Genomic DNA, 26669 nt, shown 5'->3' with positions numbered 1-26669 from the left:
TTTTTATATTTTATGAATTTAAAAGTAGCTATTCCAAACACAAGGTAAAGCCTGACTCCTCTGGCATCCTTTCCTCAACCCATCCATAAACTGTACTTTTTTCTAACTTCCTGTCACCAGTCCTTTTCACTTTCAACATAAATTCCTTCTCTGGTAATATCAACCCTACTTCCCTCGTGACTTATGGTCTCTTACTGGTTTTCTGACATCTTCACTTAAGCAATCCTTCCTTCCATAAGAACTTCACATATAACATCTCTCCCTGGCTCTCCACTGTCAATGGGATAAATCCAAATCCCTCAGCCAGCCTTCTTGTGTGCATCCACTACTAACAGTGCTTATTCTTTTCAGTTATCTAGGCCTTGGCTCATGCTGTTCCCTTCACTTGGAATCTCTTTCCCTTTTTCTTCATTTCAACAAAACTTCTCAGAAGCATTTCCTCTGCCTTGCTACAACACCTTCTCTTTCCTTTAGACTCTCAAAATGTGCTATTCCAAATATTCTAGCATCATAGCTCTTAGCACATGGTATGTTAGTTACTGGCTTCTCTCTTTCTTATTAAGAGTTTAAGGAAAGATTTCACATTTAAATTCATTTTTGTACCCCTAATGCCTAGTACAGTACCTGACACAAAATGTTTTTCAAGTTGATTAATAGGCTTCGGAGCTCCGGCAAGCCTTACTAGGCTTTTAAATACTTAACACAAATTTATATTTCTATTTGTGTGGACTCCAAAAACTTACTGACAGATAGAATATAAAGGGAAGTAAGCAAGGTGTATGTACAAAGATAATCAACTCCAGTAAATAGTAGTTTAACAGACAGAATGTTATAAGAAATGCATTTGTTTTTCTGGCTTTGTCATATTTTCATCTGATGAATGAGGGCCCTCAGGCAGTGGTCCTGCTGTCACTAATTGAAATGTGTTTTCCTGATTTCAGCTCGGGTTGTTTGTTGATTCATGTAGCACCTTGCTTAATTAAATAATACAAGTGTTGGGTTACATAAGGGCACCAAATTTCCACTTCACAATTCAAGAGGCCATGGTGGAAGGAGGCACTCAGCATTAAATAACACTAAATAGCTGAATATACTGGCAGCACCAGTTGCAACAGAACAATTCAAATTATCAGCTCCCTGATAGCTGCCTGCAGCCATACAGGATGTGTTCCATTTTACATTTGGGTGTTCTTTGGGTACACTGCAGAGAAAAATTACAATAACAAGCACAAAAATTTCCACATGGAGATAAAACAGCACAAATAAACCAATAAATCAAATCCCAGTATTGCAGTGAAATAATCAACTACACTGGCATTACAAATCATGCAACTAATACAGATATTATGTTTATCTCCCCCAAATATTTTTAGCAGTTTTTGTTTTCAGTATTTCACAACATCGAGGCAATCATGCCAGGGACAGGAAAAGTACTGGGTAGAGAGTAAATTGCAGAGATTCAAATCCCAGCTCTTCTATCCTCTGTGATTTTTCCTTATTTTCTGTCATCTCTGTAAGCCTCACCTATGTGTGATTAAGGAAAATCTGCTTGTCCTTGAATATTGCGCCCAAACCACTCATTGTTCCATCACTCAAAATAAATATAAAAATATATAAACGATATATGCCAGGCACTCTACAAACTGTTCAGGTTGTAAAATGAGTAAGATAAGTCTTTCCCTTAAAGAGCTCACAGGAGGGGCGCCTGGGTGGCTCAGTCGGTTGAGCGTCCGACTTCAGTCGGTTGAGCGTCAGACTTCAGCTCAGGTCACGATCCCACGGTCCGTGAGTTCAAGCCCCGCGTCAGGCTCTGGGCTGATGGCTCGGAGCCTGGAGCCTGCTTCCGATTCTGTGTCTCCCTCTCTCTCTGCCCCTCCCCCGTTCATGCTCTGTCTCTCTCTGTCCCAAAAATAAATAAACGTTGAAAAAAAAATTTTTTTTTTTAAAAAAAAGAGCTCACAGGAAGGTAGAAACCTAGCTAGTCCTCTCCTACTGCCTGGGTGCATTGAGCCCCATCCCCAAGCCAAATGTGGGTACTCACTATAATGTACAAAAGTAGGTCTTCACACATCTGTTCCTATTAGACCACAAGGCCCATGGAAACAGAGGTTACATGTAGTTCATGCAATGACTCCATGGTGGTCTGGTTCTCTCCTACATCTCTGATCTCCTCTTCCTCTCCGTGTTCACTCCACTCCAACCAGACCAACCTCCATGCTGGTCCTCAGCATGTGAAAGAAACACATGCCTTGGGGCCTTTACACTTGCTGTTCCCTTTGACTTGATCACTCTTCCTTCACATATCTGCATTGCTTGCTTCCTGTGCAAACCCCAGTTTTTTGTTCAAATGTCCCCTTCCTAGTGAGTCCTGCCTTGACCACTTTTTAAAACTGCAAGTTCTATACCACAGCTTTTCTACCACCCTGCCATGCTTTATTTTTCCTCCAAAACCAACATTAAAAACACAACCCAAATTTTCATTTTGCTCATTGTCTCATTCCTTCACTGTAAGACAAGCTTCCAGAAGAAAGGAATGCTTATGCGTATACTGCTGAATACAGCATATGCGGCACCTAAAATTGTTGCTGGTGCACACATAAGGATTAATACATATGCAATAAATAAATTATAGGAGCTCTAAAAAGATAGTATGATACAATCTATGCCTTCAAAGAATTGAAAGTTTCTGGAGACTGAATGGCATAACTGGGAGGGAACATCTTGTTTGGTCACTAATCACCTATTTCTCCTTAACAGCACCACAGTTTTCTTTTAGGGGAGTTATCTGTCTCCCACTATGTGTAGCCTTTGGAGATGCCACCTGGCCTTTTTCCAGGGCAATCAAAAAGGCAAATCTTTCACCCATTGCTTTGGTGTGGCTGGGCCAAGCCCATTACATGATGTCTTCCTATTTGCATCCTGAGAAACTGCCACAACAGAAGAGGTGGTTGGAGTTCATTCATCTCAGCAGTGGCCTGTTGATCAGACTGCTCCAGCTAGGAAACCATGCACCGGATTCCTCATTCCTCATCCATGTGATACTGCCTTGTTCTCATCCATTTCCAGCCCTGGTTCTCCAGGCTCTGGTGAATTTAGTGGGTTCCCCACAGCCTTCCCATAAATTTTCTCTTTTCACTCATGTTAGCCAAATCCATTTCTAATGCTTCTAGCCAAAGAGCCCCAACTGATACAGAATGAAAAAGAAAATAATTCAGATGGTGTCTATTTAGTGACAAATAACTTTCCTTATTTGGCTCAGAGAAGGATACAAGTCCCACAGGCTCCATGTAAGAGATGTGACCAGACCTAGTCTTTGAAGAATAGACAGAATCTGGATGGTAGAGAAGGGGGAGACTCTGAGGCAAGGGAAACAAAACCAAGATTTTTTTTTATATATATATGAAATTTATTGACAAATTGGTTTCCATACAACACCCAGTGCTCATCCCAAAAGGTGCCCTCCTCAATACCCATCACCCACCCTCCCCTCCCTCCCACCCCCCAAAACCAAGATTTTAAGAACTCCTGTGAGCCAGGTACTCTGCTAGACACCTGACTGCAGAATCCATAACTAGCAAGAGAGTGGTGGAGCTCTCAATTAGAGGCAATATCAAAGTGGGGTTTCAAGAGGATACAAGATTAAGTGACTTAGAAAAAAACTGCCTAACTTGTACCCCAATGTTTATAGCAGCACTCTCAACAATAGCCAAATTATGGAAAGAGCCTAAATGTCCATCAACTGATGAATGGATAAAGAACTTGTGGTTTATATACACAATGGAGTACTACGTGGCAATGAGAAAGAATGAAATATGGCCCTTTGTAGCAACGTGGATGGAACTGGAGAGTGTGATGCTAAGTGAAATAAGCCATACAGAGAAAGACAGATACCATATGTTTCACTCTTATGTGGATCCTGAGAAACTTAACAGAAACCCATGGGGGAGGGGAAGGGAAAAAAAAAAGAGGTTAGAGTGGGAGAGAGCCAAAGCATAAGAGACTCTTAAAAACTGAGAACAAACTGAGGGTTGATGGGGGGTTGGGGGAGAGGGGAGGGTGGGTGAGGGGTATTGAGGAGGGCACCTTTTGGGATGAGCACTGGGTGTTGTATGGAAACCAATTTGACAATAAATTTCATATATTGAAAAAAATAAAAAATTAAAATTAAAAAAAAAAAGAAAAAAAAGAAAAACAACTGCCTAATTAGAGAGGAGCTGAAAAGGTCTGACATTAAGTATGAGGTAGTAAATGATAGAATATCTCAATTTAAATCTTCAGGCTATGACTATTCAACTCTGAATATGATTCAGGAATGAAAGTGACACTAGAAACAAATTTGGTAAGAAACGCAAATTTGAATATGGAATAGTAAATGAGCTATCTAAAATAGTAAACTAATGCATTTATGTATACTACTGATGATATAGTCCATTTGCTTATTATTCTTTTCATGCAATGTTTTCCTTGAGCTGCAATAAACCCCAATGACTATCATCAGGTGCTGTAAGAAGGTGTTAAATGTTAGTTTTTACTTCTCAATTACTTAAAAATGGAGACTGGGCACCATAAGTTTGATATTCCATTTTCATCACAGTGTCCAGTTCTTCGATTTTTTGAAACCATGTATTCTCTCCCCCATACCCTTCCTATGGGCTAAGTTCTAGTGTTCACAAATAAATGGAGAAAATAACCTACAGAAGTATTTTGGAAAAAAAAGATTTTACTTGGTTAGAAATGTCAGTCCCAGGCAATCAATCTGCTAAAAGTCTAAAAATCAGTTGCTTACACACAAGTTTAAATATTTACTGAACTTAAGTGTTTAAAGCATTAACAGAAAATAAACATTTAATATATTAAAGGTGACGAAATAGATCTGGGAAAGAAAGCAGTGATTGAAATCTTGTTTCCTTTACTTTCTCTTCATTTAAGATGGTATCTTTAAGACCAGGTAGCCCCAAATGGTCCAGCAAATTCATTTCTACTGTGATGAGATAAAATGAACTCAGCACCTCTGAGAAGCAAGTGGTTTTGACTTGGCAGGAGACTAGCTGAAATCATTGAGCAGTAGGTCTACGTGCATGCTCACGTGCATGCTCATGTGCGCACACACACACACACACACACAAGCACAGCAAGGAAAAGAATTATTAACTGAATATTCCTGACTAAAGCTAATACTCTAACATCAGCAACATAAGATAACGTTAACCTAGTGAACACTACACATGTTTCTGAGAAACCAGAATGACTCCTGAGGTCATGAGTAAAAGCTGGCAAATGTCATCAATTCTTTGTGGATTGGAAGACAGCACTATTTAAAGAGACATTCTTTTCTCACTGCGATTTCTAATAGGTGTTTCGAAGAAATTATTGGACTTGCCTCTTGGCCAATTGACCCCAACACCAGCTCCTACCCACCCTTTAGCAAATACAGTTTGGGTCATAGATTTTATAGAAAAGATTGCTGCATTGAACAAAAAGATAAATATGGACCTTACCAGATCCTTACCAGGTGCTTGTTGGGCACCCTGAAATATAAGAAACATCACTCTCCTGAAAAGGTCATCTGTGTTCTTTCATGATAGGTGGAATCTTTCAGAGGGACCTTCAAGACTTACTCAGAGGATCAAGGGAGGATAAGCCTCCCTGTCTTCATCAGACTTCACTTACAGGCTTTACAGCATACCAGGTAAGCATAGGGATAGCTGAGACTAATGAGTCTCAGTTCAAATCCTGACTCTGACACCAGAGTATATTAGAAGATTGTTAACTTACAAATCATATCATTTGTAATATGGGAATAAAGATGGTGACGTGTATATTTTAAATTCCCAATAAATATTAACAATGTGTTCATTAAAATTCAGGTGTATAGGCTTAAGAAAAGATATTCATTTTATAAATTATTTAGTTCTACTCTATCACTCCACTAATAAGCTGTAGCCCAGAGAAGTGAAGCGACTTGTTCAAGGGGTCATAGCTAAATGGCTTAGTGGCTGACAGCCATTCAAAACCCATGTCTGCCTACATCTAGGCCAATAGGCAGTCCACTATAGGATGCAGCCGGGATTACAGATTTATTTCACCAACTACATTTAAGAATTTACTAAACATATCCTATGGTCAAACTTGCACATACCCCTTTCCTTGTGTCAGCCCTTTATTACTAGACTCAGGAGCCCAGTGTTTTCAAATTGTTTTCTTCCTCCCCAGTCCCATTGAAACCAGCTCATTGTTTTATCCCCAGTAGAAATGGTACATATCACATAGTAGAAGTGACTGATTGTGGTACATATCACATAGTAGGCATACAGAAATATTCACTGAGTGACTTTACTTATGAAGCTATCTGTTCAAAAACAAAAACTCAAAAGGAACCAATCTGGAATTTTAGCACATCTCCATCAGAAAACTGATAGAGAAAATGTTTTGTTTTTGTAAGGGGCCCTCTTCAGATACCTCTGAAACATGAAATTCACAAGCATCAATATACTCAGAAGGCACCTGGCATCAGGAAAATGGCTCAATATCAACTATGGGATGTTTGCAACAACGTCAAAGAAAAATCACCCAGTATACTGCGGCAATGTGTTAAATGTCACAGTGTTTTCTACTTACATACTTTTATCAATAGCCACAGGATCTTTATACACTTTTAAGTATCAATTTAAAATAGCACATTTAGCCAAGTTACAATGCAACAGAAAAGGCACTGTAACAAAACAAGTTGTAAACACATTAAAATTTTAATATGTACTATCTAAATGTTAAGCTCTTCATGAGAGAAATATATTTTTATGCTACTCACTAATGTATAGGTCTAGCTTACTTTCCACAAGAGACAGGTTTCTTATAAAAGCTTTCTTATAAAAGCTTTGTTATCTCACTGAGACAGCCAAAAAAGAAACAAAAAAAACAGTTTCAAAAATCTCTTTAAAAAAATCCACCAGACTTTTGGGCTCAAAGTAGGTGCATAAGGTAAAAGCAAATTCATGGCAGAGCCAGCAATGAATATAAGCCAGATTAACTATGTCTTAAGATAAATATGCTGTAGTAGTGAAATAAAACGTGAGAAACATTGTCTCAGTAGCCAGGTCACAACTGATGGCAGAAGAAAAACATTGTATGGAACCCTTGTTTAGTCAAAGAGGATGACGAAAGAGCCCTGAATGAGAGGCTGGAGGGCCTACATGATGTTCATTATTGCCCAGGAGGCAGCCCCAGGGGTGACAGAACCTACCGTAGTGTTATCCCAAGTAAAGGAAAAGGCATGTTGGGATTAGATAGGAGAATCTGTTTGGGTCCTACACAAAAAAAATATACTGAAGCACATAGAAAAATGTAGTAAACTCCTGCATACTGTTAAACTTCCAAAGCATCCTAAAAACATCATTCATTTTCTGTAGCAAATATAGAATCATCCCCTAATTAATCCCCTGGTTTTCCATTTCAGACTTCTTACCACTGCCATTTGAAAAAGAAAGCAGAGAGAGATGGTTTCCCCACATCATCTGGGGCCTCTTATATATTCTCTACTTTAAACAGCTACTCTATATTGCTCCAGAAACATGGTTGACGAGTGAAAGAAGAAACCACCAGTCTGGCAATAAAAAAAAACATCTTACATTTAGAGAGCATTTTACAGTTTATAAAGGCTCTCATGTCTATATTTTCACATAAGCCCCAATACAAGGATATGCAATAGGCAAAATTACACTCTTATTTTTAGACAAGAACCGTATTTCAAGCAAATTAATGGACTTGTCCAAGGTCACACAATTATAGAGCAGAAGAGCCAAGACTTAAATATAGTACGGTGATCACTCTCTAACATAAGGCAGTATCTTAAATTGTAGACACGTGACCTGTGAAACCTATAGAAAATATGGAGTGACATACTCTTACATGAACAGTGCATCACTGAAAGCTATCGCCCCGATTTCATTGAGGACTAGGTCTTGGCATTCATTGAGCCAAAGAAAGAATGGCATACAAAGTTTTTTTGTGCAGCTCACAACTTAAAGTTGATTCTTCCTGTGATGTTTCAATCAAGCATAATTCTATATGCACGACTTACTATTGAGTGAATTACCTTGTACTGATTTCTTCTCTGAACTCCGCCCAGGAGTAATAAAGACATCATCTTCATAAAGCAAAATATTGATTTTTGCTTATAATCTAAAAATTCTAATGACAGAATTCCTATACACATATTGTACCATGCTAAGGGAGAACAAAGTCAATTTCTAACTTTTCCACTAGGACTGGAATAATCTAACAACTAAATTAAAAAGTGTGATATGAAAGTGGAAGGGAACTAACTTCCACAGAGCAGCCATTGCATGTCATACTTTGTGCTGTTGGTCATTATACATACACATGTGCATGTGTATTTTTATATGAATATATAAAGAACGGCACAAGTACTACTGATGATACAGATATAGATAGAAAAATCTCTAGCAAACCTCACAATTACTTTATGGGGTAGGGATTATTAAATTCATTAGGTAAGGAAATTGAGGATCAAGAGAGACCTAATAAGTAACTTGCCTGAAGTAACTCACCTAACAAACAGCAGAGTCAGTTTTAAACCAAGGTCTGTAACATCAAAGAACTTGACTTTAACCCCTACATTATGACAACATACAATTGACTCAGTTTTTCCATATGGTAATATATTCCAAAGAAATCAAGATATGTTTTTTTGCACGTGGATCTCTACCAGCAGAGTACTCTATAAGGGTACTTTTTCCTAACAAAAGAAGAACAAAATTTAATTTAAGGATCTAGTAAGCTATTTAGGTTAGAGAGAAGAAAATTATTTGTATATGTATTTCTACTTCCACTTTTTGCCCCTTGTTTTTACCTGATTCCTGCTTAATTTTTGGTAATGGAATACTGATCCTCCCATTACCTTTACAATCAATCATTACAAAAATTATAAAGAATAAGGTGGTGTTGTGTGGGCTATTTTCCTAAACTAAAATAGCATAAAACCAAAAATTTGAAAAAAACAAGGACTCATAAGTACAAATACTAATAACAAGTACAAAATACAAGTAATTTTGAACATTTTTTTTCCTTAAAGTCTGTTACACACATTGGCAAAATCACTTAAAACACTTTTACATTTTTTTTTAATGAAAGTTAGGGATTGCTAAAGGTGGGAAAGCAATAGCCGGGCTGCAGTGCCATAACCCCTCCTGCATGAGTCACTGCCCCTTGGCAAATGGGAATGAGGTTATCAATAATTAAACACAGTACTTAAAGGTGAGAAACCAAAAGCTCCCATAATTTCCCTCTCCAACTGCAGAAAATATTGGGGAAGAGGTAAATGAGGAAAATATTAAATATATGTAAGTTCTGTACAAAATGCTAAAGGGGACATAAATAAGGAAATGGTATGAAGTTACAGTAGACATCCTAACTGGCCAAGCCAAATGAGACTGTGGACCCTACTCTGAATATAAATGCCCAGCACCCCCTTGTGGCTGGTGCTCATTTATAAAAAAAAAAAAATTAATCAGGAACACACATTCAATATTGTTTCTAGAAGTAAGATAGATACAACCTACCTCTTTCCATCCTTAATAGTTTCAGGGAAATACCTTTCTCAGCCCTACACCCCTAGAAGCCTTCAATGTCTCTAAGACACATATGTTAGAAGTAGGGTTAAACGGGGCGCCTGGGTGGCGCAGTCGGTTAAGCGTCCGACTTCAGCCAGGTCACGATCTCGCGGTCCGTGAGTTCGAGCCCCGCGTCGGGCTCTGGGCTGATGGCTCAGAGCCTGGAGCCTGTTTCCGATTCTGTGTCTCCCTCTCTCTCTGCCCCTCCCCCGTTCATGCTCTGTCTCTCTCTGTCGCAAAAGTAAATAAACGTTGAAAAAAAAAAAAGTAGGGTTAAACAATGAAGGCAAAATATATAGGATAAAGGGACTTCATGTAAGTTTTCTCCTGGGGAACTCACCTGCACTGGAGCTTCTGCTAACATCCCCTGTATCTTAAACGGATGGAGTTCATACCTATTTTATCAATACCAATACCAGAATCCAAACTATAAAGCAATCAATGCTAAAAATATTTTCTTTGTTACCTCACAGTTTTACAGAATGAGACGTGTCTGTACATATCAAATACTGACATTTAATTTCCCTCCAAATCAATCATTTGTAAATTAGATCCATTCAGTTAATATTTGTTGAGCTCCTACTATGTACAAGGCATTATTCTAGGCATAGAAGTAGAGAAAGCAGAAAAAGAAATCCCTACTTTGAGTTTACATTTTAGAGAGAGAAACAAAAAAATAATACATTTAATTAAAATACATAGTTTGTTGGATCATAGACATGCTAAGGGAAAAAGTCAAGGAAGGGGTAGTATAATTATTAATGGGCAGGGGCTTCTTGTGATTTTTTTAAACAAGTTTACATAAGAAGACCAGAGAAAAGTCAATGAAAGAGATTTTGAATAAAGACCTGAAGAAAGTGAGGAAGTGAGCCATATATATAATGATGAGAAAACAACCCAGGCAGAAGGGAAATCAGAAGTTCAAAGGTCTTAAGCAAGAACATAATTGGGTGAGTTCAAGGATCATCAAAAGGGCCTAGGTGGCTGAAACAAAGTACATGAGGACATGAAAAGTAGATAAGTTCAACACAGAACAGTAAAGAAAGCCACATCATGCAAGGGCCATTATAAAGCCTTGGCTTTTATTCTGACTAACGAATGAAGCAATCATAGGATTGCAGAAAATAAGTTATATGATAGGATTTTAACACTTTACAAAATGACTCTGGTTTCTGGGTTGAAAACAGACTTTGAAAGTCAAATGAGGTGGGGGCAGGACATAAGAGGAAGACCAGTGAAAAGTCTAACAGTGAGATAATGGTGGCTTGCACAGGATGGTCACAGTAGGGTGGTGAAAACTGGTCAGATTCCGAATATATTTCGAAGGTAGACCCAATAAAATGTGGGTGGGATATGAAAGACAGTGCAGTAAAGAATGATATCAAAGGTGTCTGCCTGAGTAACACAGAACAGAGCTGCCATTAACGGAGATGGGGAGGAATTCGTTTGGGGAATTATCAGGAGCTCAATTTTAGCCAAGTTTGGGACCACTATTGAAATCCCAAACTTGGAAATGGCAGTAACAAGAAATATTACTGAAATATTATATATTGCATTTATAATCCAAACACAGTGCAAGGTAAGGAAACAAGGCACGCAGTAAGGAAACAAAGCACCCTTTTCTTCTGAAAAGAAAAACATTGCTACAACCTTTCACAGGCAACACTAATTCAGCACCAAGGACAGCACCCAATATATTGGTAAGAGCAAATACGAAAAGAATAAAAGAGAAAAAAAGAAAGGTACTCATTACAGTACATCCATAAGTTAAATTAGTGAAACTCAATGTATCAATATTAACAGAATATCTTGGTTTTCTGTAGCCATTTTATTAGTTACTTCTATCAAATCATATTGTACTGAATGAATGAGCTCTGTGAATCTTCTGGAGCCAATCACCATTTTCCATATCTTTATTTTTCTTTCTCAACTGCATCTTCAGACTTATTTTTGTTTTTAAGCACATATTTCAGAAAATCTGCTTATACATTTTCCAAAGTTGTCCTCTTCAGTCATTTTTCGTATTCCAATTCAAATTTTCAGTCTCTATTACATTGTATTTCACTTCTAAATGTTACTCTTTTTCAAATAATCTATGTTCATCTTACAAAATATCACATCAACCACAGCAGAGCATGGTACAACTAATCTGCCCATCATTAGTGCGCGCCTGAGGTATGGATGATTAGATTACATTTCTCTGCCTAATGATTTGACCAGTCCAAATTTCTCAATGATTTATCTTCATAAGATGGTTAATTTTGGTAACAAGTCTTATGATAAAATATTTTGTACAGTTTAAGCTTTGAAATAATATGTAATATTTTAGAAAATAACACACACATGTTACAGGTAAACATCTGAAAATGTCCAGTCAATAGGCTGTAAATAATCAAAAATCCAGAATCACATCATTCCCTTTAAAAAAAAATACTGAAAACAAAGGCAGGAATACTTTGGATCATTTGCCAAAGTAGCATTAGCTAAATTATGTGGCAATATGTTCGTGTCCATAATTGAGGGTTTCTAATTTTCATGTAAGGCTCTAAATATGGTTGTCAATATTTAACTCCATATCTAACTTGGCCCCTCACTTGTGAGGCCTGGACATTATCCTAGTTCTTCTTACCACACTCTTTATCCTATCTCAGACACATCTTATTTATCATAAAATGTCCACTCTGTCCTTAGATAGTCGTCTCCAGTTAATTATATGTGACAGCATGGTGCCATTATGGAAGTCAACTGGGTTTAAATTCCACCTTACCCTATTAACTTATGTAAGATCTTGGCCACATCATTTCATATCTCTTAGCCTTAGCTTATACATCAAAACATAAAAATACATATTACAAGGTAGTTAGAAGATTAAATGGGAATTATGTACACAGTCTAGCCTAACCAGACCCATAGCAGGCCCTCAATAAATACTGCTTCAGAGATCATCAAGTAATTCAGTATTTGCCTATTTTCCTAGATGGCTGACTACTGAGTGGATTGAAAAACTTACTTTTTATTTGTAAACCAGTAACAGCTACCATCTGATTCCTTAAGTAAATATTCCTTCCCTATTTCATTACATATTCCTTCCCTATTTCATTAATTGATACCAGTGAACTTATTTTGATTTCAAGTAAAAAGATAATTTATGATGAGAAAGCTCACCATTTTATAAAATAGATTCAATATCATATAGCTTTTCAGCAAAAATCTATGGCAATTTGCACAAAAATATTTTACTCCATTCTATATATTAACCATCTTTTTGAAAACAGACAACTAAGCAAGTTAAAAAGTAAGGGCAGAATACATTTCCTTTGTTTCTGACTTCACTTTATGTATCAATACTAGAATTAAAATATCTGTTATAGGAGTTTCTAAGACAACTTAGTTTTCTGGTCTCTGAAGCCATTTCCTGTGTGAAGTAAACATTCACAGTTTTGTGTACTTCATTGATAAGATCTTTCCCACAGGCTGCCAAAGTTGCTTTATGCATCACATACTTGCATGTTTTGGACAACTAATTCATCCCCATCTGTGACAACTTGGCATTATCCAGAGTTGTATTTCTGTAGAATACAAGACTCTTTCTCAACCAGTTAATATGGCATTGTATTCTGAGACCAGAAGTCATTTTGTGCCCAATCTAAGAAAATGTATTCTTTAGAAAATCTGTAAATATAAAAATTTAAACTAAAAATAGAATGTTTGACTGGAGGTTTTTTTTTTTTTTAATCTGTGATGCTGTCTTTTTTGTTTATTCTTTTATTCCTAGTGAAATTTCCTAATCTTGGAAAGGAATTTAAGTTTCATTCATTCAATAAGCATTTATTAAGACCTTGCTCTGCAGTACAGAGCCCTTCTTTTTAATTTGAGCAATTTGAGACTTGGAGGAACAAGTGACATGACTAATTTACATGAGAGCCAAGTCCAACACCAGATCTTCCTGCTCCTGTCCCAGTGCTCTTTCAAAAGTGCACAGTCTCCTACACAGCCTCAAAAGCTCCCAATTGTGAAAAATAAGCTGTTTTGCAGTTCCGTTGATGCTATTTTTTCAATTACTCATCTGCCCACTCACACCCCCCAAAATTCTCAATATTAACAAGAGCTAAATCTTTTAATGACAGTCTTCATAAATAAGTTTTATAGCGTTTTTATTCCTATAGTCTAACTGGTTGGTTATTGTACAGAAAAAAATCCAATTATCTTTGCTATATATGAGCTATTCTAAAAAGTACATGTTTATGTAAACTTTAATTGCCTACCATTTCATCAAATCCACACTGTGGGTGTATAATAGCTCATTCTCCAAATAGATTTTGTTGCTACCTGCAGAGTCATCTCAAACTACAAAACACAGCTTTATCATATTTATAAAGTACTTAGGAATTGTACAGTTTGTAGTTCCATTCCAAGTGGCTTACAGGGGGAAAAAAATGGAAGAACTTTATGGGGGAAAAATTCTTGATTTATACAAATAAACTGATTTTAAAAATTGCCTAATATACAATTGTTTTTAAATATCTAGATCACGGTTTTAGTCAAGGATGATACCACAAAAGCCTTTAATTTTCCAGAGTTCTATCTTACATGTGAAAGTAAAAGGTAGCAGAAATATATGTCCCAACTGTCTTGTAAGCAACCACAACAAATGAGGGAAAATGGCAAGTGCGGAAAAGAGGTAGGTATTTAACAAAAAGGAGTGACCCTTTAAGTAATATAACAGATTTTATCAATTCTTCCTCATGAGAATCTACTTATAGATGACTTCCTGAATTGGTATGGAAGTTGAGCTGGCTTATTTTAGAATTTACTGTGTATGTGTACATTAATTTTTAAAGTAGAAGACAAATAATTTGGCTGCCAATTTCCTACTAAGGCACAGTTTTAAAAAGTATTTCTATGCTTTTAATAAACTGAATGTTTATATAATACAGGAAGTAGGTGACAAAGATGACAAGGAACCCAGATATAATTGCACCATACAATTACTTCTGTGTATTATGTCTTATCCATACATATGATTTTTTTTAAAAAACACATACTTGAATGAAAAGGTTAAGGTTGGATTTTTTTCAAGTGGATTTGTTGTCATAGAGCAAATAATGTATCAGGAGATGTGTTAGGCAAATATAAAGCAAAGCAAAATGTAGTAAATAATAAGATCTGAAAAAAAACCAAAATATAAATATATCGAGTTTTAGCTGTAAAGCAAGTATGGGCAAGAACCCAAAGATAAGGGGTACACATCTAATACAATGTGTAACAATTCCTACTGGAAGTTTAAGGTTCTCCTATCACCTGCCCCTCTACCTCTCATTCTATCAAGTAATAGGCAACGGGTGATCAAGATTTAAGACTTTTCTTAAAAGAAATTCACCCCACTCAGTAGCTGGGATACCACTCAGTTAACACTCTTACTCATTCTCCTTGCTCATTTTTTGGACTCCCTTGGAAAAATGTTTCCTTCTGTCTTGCTCTGTCTCTGTGCATATGTGTACACGGGGTTGGGAGGGGGTGCTCTTTCTACCAGACTCTCTCACACGCTTGCTCCCAGGTCCAGGGGCTGCTGTCTTGCTTGAGAAGATCTGAGAAGGGTGACTACTAAGTCTCAAAGCAAATGCTATCACTTGAACACTAGTAGGTGTGAACTTTTTCTTCAAATGGAAGTTGTTAGATCCAAGACTCAGGCTGGGAATTTGGAATAAGAAGTGGAAAAAATCTTTTACTTGCCAACTGTTTCAAGACAATCCAGCTTTGTGCAGGAGTTCTCCATGTGATCCAGCCTGTCTGCATGTTTAGCACAAGGGTGAGCAGAAGACTCTGCTGATAACAGTCACTTCATTTGCATAAGTTTGGTTAAGCTGCTCAAAAGATATCTATCCCCAGAATTTTCTTGTTTATTTTTATGCTCTCCATGGAGTGCAATAGGAATCTATTTGGTGAGTATGGTCAGGTTGGGGATTATGGGCCCAAACACCAAAGAACCTTAAAACTTTTTGCCATCAAGGAAAAGTACTGGTCACTGAGTGGGGTGTGGGGGAAGTAAGCACTCATATTCAAAGCTGTTGAACATGTCAATTACAAGAATATCTGGGGAGAAGCAATTTGAGAATATCAAAATCCAAAATATGTATCACTATTGAGTGATAAATTCCATTGCTACATATAAATCCTACAGAAATGTCAGCCTATTTACTCTAAGATATATATACAACAATGTTAACCAAGTTGCTATTTATAATGATGAAATACTGGAAAGAGCCTTACGTTTATCAATAGTGGAAGACTTACCTAAATTATGGCACATTTTTTCTACGATCCATAGTACCACACTGCTGTTAAAAAGAATGAGATGGACCTAGATATCCTGACATGTAACATGCTCCAAGACCTATTAACTGAAAAAACAAGCTGAATACATAGATAGATAGATAGATAGGTAGATGATAGATAGGTAGATGATAGATAGGTAGATGATAGATAGGTAGATGATAGATAGGTAGATGATAGATAGGTAGATGATAGATACGTAGATGATAGATACGTAGATGATAGATACGTAGATGATAGATACGTAGATGATAGATACGTAGATGATAGATACGTAGATGATAGATACGTAGATGATAGATACGTAGATGATAGATACGTAGATGATAGATACGTAGATGATAGATACGTAGATGATAGATACGTAGATGATAGATACGTAGATGATAGATACGTAGATGATAGATACGTAGATGATAGATACGTAGATGATAGATACGTAGATGATAGATACGTAGATGATAGATACGTAGATGATAGATACGTAGATGATATATTCATTTTTTTTAAATTTCATATATATGACTGACTCCATTTCTATTTCTATGATTATCTGAAAGTATATTGCCAAGAGCAGTATAAGGGTAGCAAAGGGATAATTGGAGTCATTTCATTCTTATTCTTAGAGTCCATACTGATTTTTAAATAAAATAATTATAAAAGCAAAGAATTTTAAAGTACTATACTGGACATACCTGTTTAAAAACTGCTATCTACCAAAGAGCTGAGAGAAAGGCAAAATCCTTCTCAGTGTCCCAACTACTCATGTCTACTATCCCAAATAAAGCTCATTCTACATATCACATTTGTTTTATTAGTTCTTGGAAATTAGTCCCTAAGCTTTGATTACCCATTTGATGGCATACCAAGGTACCACATGGCAGCTTACTAGATAAGCTGAATAAACCATTTCTATAAATAAAACAGTTGACAATATCCTTCAGAGCATCAACAAATTTTGGAGCCAATCAGAAATACAGGCATGTCCATTCAGTTCTGACAACCATAAGCATTTTTATTTGAAAGTATGCTGGCTAGGGCATAGTTAGAGCATGCCAGGTAAGTGAGTTCCAAGACTACTCAATATAGTGCTGACCAATAAAAAGAAGGATATGAAAAATGATGCCTATCTGGGAACAATACAGGTAAGTGGACCTTGCATCATGAATAAAGAAGTCAATCAGCACAGCCAGGGTCAGGATGACAAAGCAGAGGAAGAGGAGCATCCATTCCTTTATTATTTGCCTTTTCAGCACATGAAAAAAGAGATTAAGACTACAACTCTGAATTGCAAACCAGGGATGAACAGACCCTTGGGAAACACTATGGAGTTAAATCCAATGATGGAGGTAGCCCAGAATCTCAACTGCCAGCTTAAATTTTTCCCACACACCAGTTCTATTTTGAGGGGGATAAAACTAATTGACATAGCAGTAGAGAAAGAACTGTACAAGCACTACTGACAGCTCTGACACACTCAATTTCTTTTATCATGGGGAGTTAGAGATCAGCTTGCTAACTCACATTTTTCTCAATTTTGAGCCAAGTGTTTGGTTTTCCTTAAGACAGTAATGCCACAAACGTATTTCAACACAGAGTAAAGGAATTATTCTGTAATCATCTCCTTTCTTTGCTCTGTCAAATCTCATGCTACATAATAATCAGGGTAGGGAAAGGGAACATTGGTTTTGAGAAACTGATCTTCTTGCTGGGGTGGAAAGAAAACCAGGAGACCCATCAGTTAGCTGTTTGAGCTTCTTTGGTAATAAAATGAAAGTGTAATATTTTAATAGACTGAAGGATGAATGGGTTCCAACAGTGTGGCAGGATGAGGTAAGTTGGGAAGGCTTCTTTCCTTCTCTAAACAACTACAAATGCTAGGCAAAGTGTAGCTACACAACCACACAAGTTTTAAATACCAAGCCAAGTTGGAAGGAAGGGAGAGGGGGAGCAGGAAGAGGGGGGAATGGAGAGAAGGGACTCAATGACAAAACAAAAAGCAGAAACTATTCCAGGGCTGCCTGAGGGAAAGAGGCTGAGGACAGGAAAGTAATTTAGAACCAGCACAGGCCAGCCAAAAGAGACAGACAATTAAGACATGGCACCACCATCAAAGGAACTTGGCATGGGCTTCAGCGGGAGTTCCATGCAGGGTAAGTAAGTGTGCATGGGGTTGGAATAGGCAAGCAGAGAGGGAGAAACAGGGAAAGGTAACAAGGCAAAAGACAGAAACCCACTCCAACTTCTTCCGTAGGTACTTCAAGTGTTACATGCTTTCACCACAGCCTTTAAAAGCCCTTGTAGACAACAAATGCTGTCAAATGCTCCACCATTAGACAACAAATGAAAAACTATCTTATGCTTAGAAAAGTGTACTTGGTACCTATATTGTTGCTTTTGAAACCTCTTCTCAGGTTCCTTAAATCAACCTCTAGATCATAAAAATATGGAGCCGATAGGTTATAACCATTAATCGCCACCAAGAATTTCAAAATACACATTTCCTCCAAAATAATTTAGAATTCTACTAGCATTGATGGTCATTCTTAACTGTCCCATGCCATAAAATTCAGTATACTAAAATATTTTTATACCACTGATGAATCTTACTTTAAATCATAGGGATGTATATCCACCCCTAAAGCTATTTACTGAAATATGGTTTTCAAATAAATTATAGTACTTAAGCTCTCCAACATGAAACAGTTTTCTCCCCTTTTTCTATAAATGCTACTAGTACCTATCTGACAGTTAGCATTGGGAAACTGTCACACTACTGAAAAGATAAAACATCCTCCTCTATCCTGGGTTTTCTACAGTTATATTGAACTTTAACATTTGAGTATGCTGAATCAGAAAAAGGGAAGGGCAGAGTAGTAAATTTTGACTTTTCCCCCCCTCTGCTTATATTATTTAATTAATTCTAAATCACTAAAACACCACTTAAAGACCTATTGAACAACTGAATTCATTGAACGTCCTCATCTTTACATTACTCAGGTCATTTAAAGCAAGAAAAAAAATACATGATCAGCCTAAGTTTTAGAATAAGAGACACTTAGGTTGGAAAAGTCAGTCCCTCAGAAGATAGATGATCTAACGTAGGATGTCTCAGTCTTGCTACTACTGAGATTTGAGGTGGGTAATTCTTTGTTGTTGGCAGCTTTTCTTTTGCTGTAGGTAGGTTAGCAGTAGATCTGGTCTCTATCCACTGAATGGCCAGTAATGTCATCCAAATCATGATAATCAAAATGTCTCCAGATGCTGCCATATGTCCCCTGGGAAACAAAATCACCCACAGATGAGAACTACCAGCCTGTATATTTGGAAGTTGAATCACAGAAAGTTTCAGCAATTTACTCAAGGCCACAGAGTTAGAATAAGGGATCACTGGGAATAGAGCCAAATTACTGGATTCTTTGGTTAATATTCTTTCAACAATGCCTTTGTTTCTCCCATTAGACAGTACTATATTAGGTAATTAAGTTATCAGTTTATTACAATGAAGCTATAATAATGTAAAATGTAATAATACATTTTTTTTTACGACTTAAAAAAAATCAGTTAACTATTTGCGATGCATGAAAACTTCCCCCACCTTCAGTTTTCTTTAGCTACTTGAGGGGCAATCTAAGATTTCCAAAAAGTAGTCTCGGAAGATTAAAATGCTCAACTGTAGATGAACATATTTAAGCTTCTACCATTTGTGTATTTACTGTAGCTGACCCAAACTTTTCATGGCCTAATATGACAATACCAGTATGCAGCCAAGATAACAAATCTATTATACTAACAGCAATTTTAAAATGCAATTTTCACATTATCCTTTTTTTACTCCTTTGCCAAGTGTCTGATGTCTAAAGCCAACCTTCGTAAGGGCAGATCATAAAGATCCAGACCCGCATGGTTGTTTTGAACTTTGCAAAACATGAGCTTCAGCACATGGCTCTTCAGTTGAACAAGCACTGAGTGTCCAGCATGTTCACCTTGATGAGTCCTGTGTTTAAAGTTAAATGAGACACAGTGCTTACCTTTCAAATATGTACAATCCAATGTACAACATACACAGTTAAAAGGGTGCCATGGTATCAAAATTCAGGAGAAATGAGCCCAAACTGGGTGTTGCCAAGAGTTTCCTGAAGAAAACCACACATGAACGGAGTTTTTAAGGATACTATATTAGAATTTTATATACACAATGGAATACTACGTGGCAATGAGAAAAAATGAAATATGGCCTTTTGTAGCAACGTGGATGGAACTGGAGAGTGTGATGCTAAGTGAAATAAGCCATACAGAGAAAGACAGATACCATATGGTTTCACTCTTATGTGGATCCTGAGAAACTTAACAGGAACCCATGGGGGAGGGGAAGAAAAAAAAAAGAGAGGTTAGAGTGGGAGAGAGCCAAAGCATAAGAGACTGTTAAAAACTGAGAACAAACTGAGGGTTGATGGGGGGGTGGGAGGGAGGGGAGGGTGGGTGATGGGTATTGAGGGGGGCACCTTTTGGGATGAGCACTGGGTGTTGTATGGAAACCAATTTGTCAATAAATTTCATATATATATATATATATAAAAAAAAAGCCAATTAATCAAAAGTGGGAAGACCATATCAATAAAGGAAATGGCCACAGCAAAGGCAAGACAATGAAACAGTGGGAACAGCAATTTGTCATTTAATCTTTCAAACCATGAAATGAATGACCAAACATTAGGTTAGGGAGCTAAGGAGGCCAGGATTCAAGGGTTTTCAAAAACTGATCATTCATAAATATGTTCCAAAGCATAAATTTCTTCATTTAAAAATATTAGTTTTTAACACACATGAATTATATTTATATTAAGTATATTATAAAACCTACACACGGTTGTAAAGTAAAAATTTTAGTTTTGCCTATGAAGCACAGTCCTATGTTCCAAGTCCTAAGTTATGACGGAGGCTTCTATGAAGGAGAAGTTAGAAAATAACTTGGATAATCAATCATATTGCAGGGAACTAGATTATCCTATCAGTTTCCCACAGGCCAATCATGTCAATCAAAATCTACAAGGTTGTGATTTCTAGACATTGCCAACTGAACCAACTTAACCTCAACTTTACCAACAATATTCAGTCTCTCTGTAAAATGTAAAGACTAATACTACAACTCACCAAAACTCATAGTTTAAATGGACTCATCTTTAGCACACTCATCTACTTCTATTCCCTTCAAGTTGTACAATTTTCAAAAATCAGTTGTGCTTGTTCCCAAACCTTCTTACACCATTTATAATTATTGTAATTTTGTGAGTTTTAATTAAATAATGTGTAAACCAATGAAATTTAAGTATTTATTTAAAAAGAGCTGGGGGCACCTGGGTGGCTCAGTTGCTTGAGCATCCAACTTTGGCTCAGGTCATGATCTCACAGTTCATGAGTTTGAGCCCTGCATCAGGCTCTGTGCTGACAGTGCTGAGCCTGCTTGAGATTCTCTCTCTCTCCTGTCTCTCTCTCTCTCTGCCCCTCTTCCACTTGCTTTCTGTCTCTCAAAATAAATAAATAAACTTTAAAAAAAATACATGAAAAGAGCTTGTGTTTCTATGAAAATTTTTAAATAAAAGCTTTGGAAAGGGGTGCCTGGGTGGCTCCATTGGTTAAGCGTCTGCCTTCAGCTCAGGTCATGATTTCATGGTTTGTGAGTTCAAGCCCTGCACGGGGCTCTCTGCTGTCAGTGTAGAGCCTACTTCAGATCCTCTGTCCCCCTCTCTATCTCTGCCCCTTCCCCACTAACACCTTCTCTCTCTCTCAAAAATAAAATAAAAAATTTTTAATTAAAAAAAAAGCTTTGGAAACATTTGATAAAGCTGAATCATAAAAAATTGCTGCTATACAACAAGAAACTACAGTAATGACAAAAAAAATAAAACACTAAATGAAGTATGCACTTAGATTGTTTTCTTAAGTGTCTAAGTCATCATAAGTGATGAATTATAGGCATGGTTTATATAAGAAGGGATAATGTAGAGGGGCACCTGGGTTGTTCACTCAGTTAAGCATCTGATCTCAGCTCAGGTCATGACCTCACAGTTCATGGGTTCCAGCCCCATGTCAGGCTCTGTGCTGAGAGCTCAGAGCCTGGAACCTGCTTTGGATTCTGTGTCTGCCTCTCTCTCTGCCCCTCCCCTGCTCATGTTCTTTCTCTCAAAAATAAATAAATGTTAAAAAAAAATTTTTTAAAGGTAACATAGAACAAATTAAAAGATTAAAAGATTAATAAATTAACAGATTCTTACTTGAAGAAAAGCCCTTAGTCCCACACAAAATATTAGCAAATCAGACTAATTTGTGTTTTCAGTTAAAATGTTTAAAAAATGCATATTAAATTGTCTTAATTATTTTCTTATTTAAACACTTTTTTCCGTTGATCAACAAAATTTATCTTAAGCAATTTAGAGTAAAATGTCTTCTAACTATTTCTGATGATATTAATAAAGTTCACTCCATCATAGTCATCAGGGAAATGTAGACTAAAACTATTAGATACCACTCACACTTAATAGAATGGTAGAAATCCAGAATATTAACTGGTGAGGATATGGAGAAACAAGAAGTATCATTTAGTGCTGATGGGAATGCAAAATAGTACAGCCACTTGGCTGACAGTTCAGTTTCTTATAAAACTAAAAATACTTTCAATCATGTGATCCAGCAATCATATTGCTTGATATTTACTTCAAGGAGTTGAAAACTTATGTCTACATAAAAACCTGCACACAAATACTTATAGCAGCTTTAGTCATAATGGCTAACACTTAGAAGAAACTAAGATGTCCTCCAGTAGGTGAACAGATATCTAGACAATGGAATATTATTCTGTGCTAAAAAGAAATGAGCTATCAAGCCATGAAAAGACACGAGGGGTCGGCAGTAGAGGGAAAACGTTAAAATCCATATTACTCGCTGAAAAAAAGCTGATTTGAAAAAGCTACATACTGTGTAATTCCAACTATAGGATATTCTGGAAAAAGTAATACTACAGAGGCAGTAAAAAGATCAGTGGTTCCTAGTGGTTGAGTGGAGAAGGGATGAACAGGCAGAGAATTCCCATCACAAAGGATTTTTAGGGCAATGAAAATATTCTATCATACCATAAGCATGAATAATGTCACACATTTGTCCAAATGCACAGAATGTACAACCCCAAGAATAAAGCATACTGTAAACTATGGAATTTGAGCTATTATGATGAATCAACATAGGTTTGTCAATTTTAACAAATTTACCACTCTGGTGGGCAATGTTGATAATGGGATGGGCTGTGCATGTGTGGGGGTCAGGGGTATATAAGAACTCTCTATACTTTCTGCTCAATTTTGCTGTGAGCTTAAAACTGCTCTTAAAAATATTAAGTCAATAAAAAAAAAGTCTACAATATGAACGTCAATGGTCAGTTTAGCAGATAAAAACACAGAATCCAACAATTGAACCTCAAAGTTTCCTTTGTCATTCATGGCTATCAAGTTTATCCACCAACTTTAGTAAGGAAATATAGTGATCATATCATAGTAAAAGCTGCATTTCACATATAATTTGTTAGACACATGATAAAGTGAGCTGCTCAGTAAACCTGCTTTTAGCTTCACTATAACACTGGTTTGATTCTTCTCAGGTATTTCGTTTTCAAATTCTCAAGTCATAACCAAAGAAGACCTAAACCAGGCTCTATGCTATGTGCAAATAGGATTATCCTTGGTTCTGTCTGTTGGAAACCAGTTAAATTACTAAGATACAATGATTACTAATGGAACTTAAACTGTGTATCTTCCTGTTTGAATCTTACCAAACAGGCAAGTTCTATACATATACCCCAGAGTCAGATAATCAAGTACGATTTACCTTTTTAACATATCTTTTGAAAGGTCTCTATGGCATACACTTAAGGAACTACGTAAATGAGCAATCATGCCCTTTAATTGAATTTTGTATTTTCCCCAATCCCTACAAAAAATAACGACCCAAAGGCAAATTGGCAAGTAATTACATTTTATATCTCTGCCTTCAAGAAAACTCTAAGTCATTCCCCCCACCAAATGAATACCTAAGATTTTTTTTCTCTAAAATTAAATATTTCTTTCTCCACATAAAATTGACTCAACCTTGTTTAGAAGGCTAAAAACTCTGAAGATATACCAAGAAAAGAAGTTAAAAAATCTCATTTCTAAGAATCTTACAATTGAAAAGCTTAGAAAAAAATTAGTACTCTTAGCACACCATCATAAGCATGTTCATAGATGATAAAATATAACAATAACTGTTTAATCTGATAGATTCCAATTCACCCATTTTTATCAATAGCCCCATTTTGTCAATACCTCCTTTTCCCCTTATACTCAGTTCATCCCCAAGTCATAGTTGATTCTATCATTTATGTATTTCTTAAAATCCATTCACTTGTAACTGTATGGCCACTAACCTCATCTGGTCTAGTCTCTAGACTACCTCATTTCTAGACTGAATTACTCCCATAGCCTCCTAACTCAGCTACCCATATCCATTCCTTGTCTCCTCCTTAAATGGTTCATAAACCTTCCCAACACAGAGCTTCTGCGGGTGCTATTCCCTCCATCTGAACTACTCTTACCTACTCTGGACTGAATAATGCCTCCTCATCTATCAGATCGTGATGTAAATACCATTTTGTCAGAAAGGTCTTCACCAATACCACAAATTAAGTTATACTTCCCCAATTATCCTCTCTCACATCATTTGCTTCTTACTATTCATAGCAATAATCACAATTTATTATGTCCAGATTCTTTAAGGACAAAGATTATACCATATTTATTCATTATTGTATGCCCAATATTTAGCAGTTTGCCTGACATACAGTAGATGCTCAGTAAATACTTTAAATAAAAAAAAATTTTTTTACGTCGCGTAGTAAGTGCTATCAAAGTTACGTATTTTAAATGCTTTGGGAAGATAGTTAAAGAACGCTGAATTAAACATATTTTAAAAATTAACTTCTCTTCTAAATCTTACCAAACTTTCCTCTTAACATTCAAGGATCCTATCTGCCAATCTGCAAAATAGGTTTCTATACACAAATTGCATTAATAGTTAATTGGTCTTGCTTATTTACTGTAATATCCAAATATGCCAAATTTTTCAAATGTTTACAGTTTTATGGTTGTAAATACTCAATCTTGTCCTCAAAACACTCTTCTGTTGGTTGGGAAAAATATGCATTCAAATTTGCAACACACACATATTTATATGATGTTATCTGCTAAAAAAAAAGTCTTATTAACAATAATGCCTAAAATAGGCTTTATTTTAAAATTAGTAAGTCTAAATTTTAGTCTAGGATAAAAGGTGAATTACCATTTATATTCATTTCATTTCCACTTTCAAGGTATATGAAAACAGGCTTATAAAAATTTGTAACAAATTTAATGCAAATAAGTAAATGGCAGGACAGTAAGTGAAATACTACAAATTTAGCTAAATAGTGAGTTATAGGCTGAATGCTCAAATTATCTATTAATGACTATTTAAGATCTCTAGCTAAATCGTGGACATTATTTATATAGAATATTTATATTTGTCTTTCACCAACCAATGTCACATATCAAAAACTTCAATATTTGAAATCCAAGTTTCAGGATTATAAGTCAATGATTACATTATTACAACAAATTTTGGTGATAACTCCTGAAAGCTTGAAGTAACTTGCTGAGGATCATGGAGAGACTTAAATCCAGGCTTCTCAGATTCCAGAGTTCTATACAATGGCCATACTGCAAATGGGTCACTTGCTGGATGATCTGTCTACATTCCTATGTTTTCAAGAATATTTAGGGAACCAATAATCATTCATATGCACATTCTCTCTCTCTCTCTCTCTCTCTCTCTCTCTCTCTCTCTCTCACATTCAGCCTCTCAGGCAGTCCTCCTGAATGCACTCCTTTTTTAAAATAATCCCAGACCATCTACTTGATTCATAAAAAAATTCTCACAATCCTGCCCCACCAATTTACAGTCCTGTCCATGCAGTCCCTTCTTCCCCTCCATTCTCATGGGAACTCTACTCACAGCCTTTCACATTTTCAGGTTTGGGATGTAGAGGAGATTCCAGAACCTCATGCCCCCCAAATTCCAGCCATTGGATACATATCAAGCTCAATTAGGGTTGCCCTCACTTAGTTTGGAGTAAGGATGAGCACACTCTTTCTACCCTCACATGCTCAACGGGACCCAACTTCAATCTCGTGCCACACAGTAACAGAACGATAACTAATTATTGCACAATGCTTAGCATCTTCTGAATGGGTAACTGATATGGGCAAACCTATCATACTAGTCTTGGCCTTTGGGATCTCTGGCAAAAGTGAGATAGACAGAGCCTGCCTTAGTATCTTGTTGCATTTACAGCAGTAAAAATATATGAAGAACAGGGAAAAACATCGTGGTTTTTATTTTTTTAATGTTTATTTATTTTGAGAGACAGAGATAGAGCATGAGCAGGGGAGGGGCAGAGAGAGAGGGAGACACAGAATCTGAAGCATGGTCCAGGCTCTGAGCTGTCAGCACAGAGCCCAATGTGGGGCTTGAACCTATGCACCATGAGATCACGACCTGAGCCGAAGTTGGACACTTAACCGACTGAGCAACCTAGACACTCCATCATGTTTTTTTTTTTTTAAATAAAAATAAGAGATGCTA

The sequence above is a fragment of the Lynx canadensis genome, chromosome B4 (genome assembly GCF_007474595.2).
Source record: "Lynx canadensis isolate LIC74 chromosome B4, mLynCan4.pri.v2, whole genome shotgun sequence".
NCBI classification, from domain to species: Eukaryota; Metazoa; Chordata; class Mammalia; order Carnivora; family Felidae; genus Lynx; species Lynx canadensis.
The sequence above is the reverse complement of the archived record's forward strand: the minus strand, read 5'-3'. Positions refer to the sequence as shown.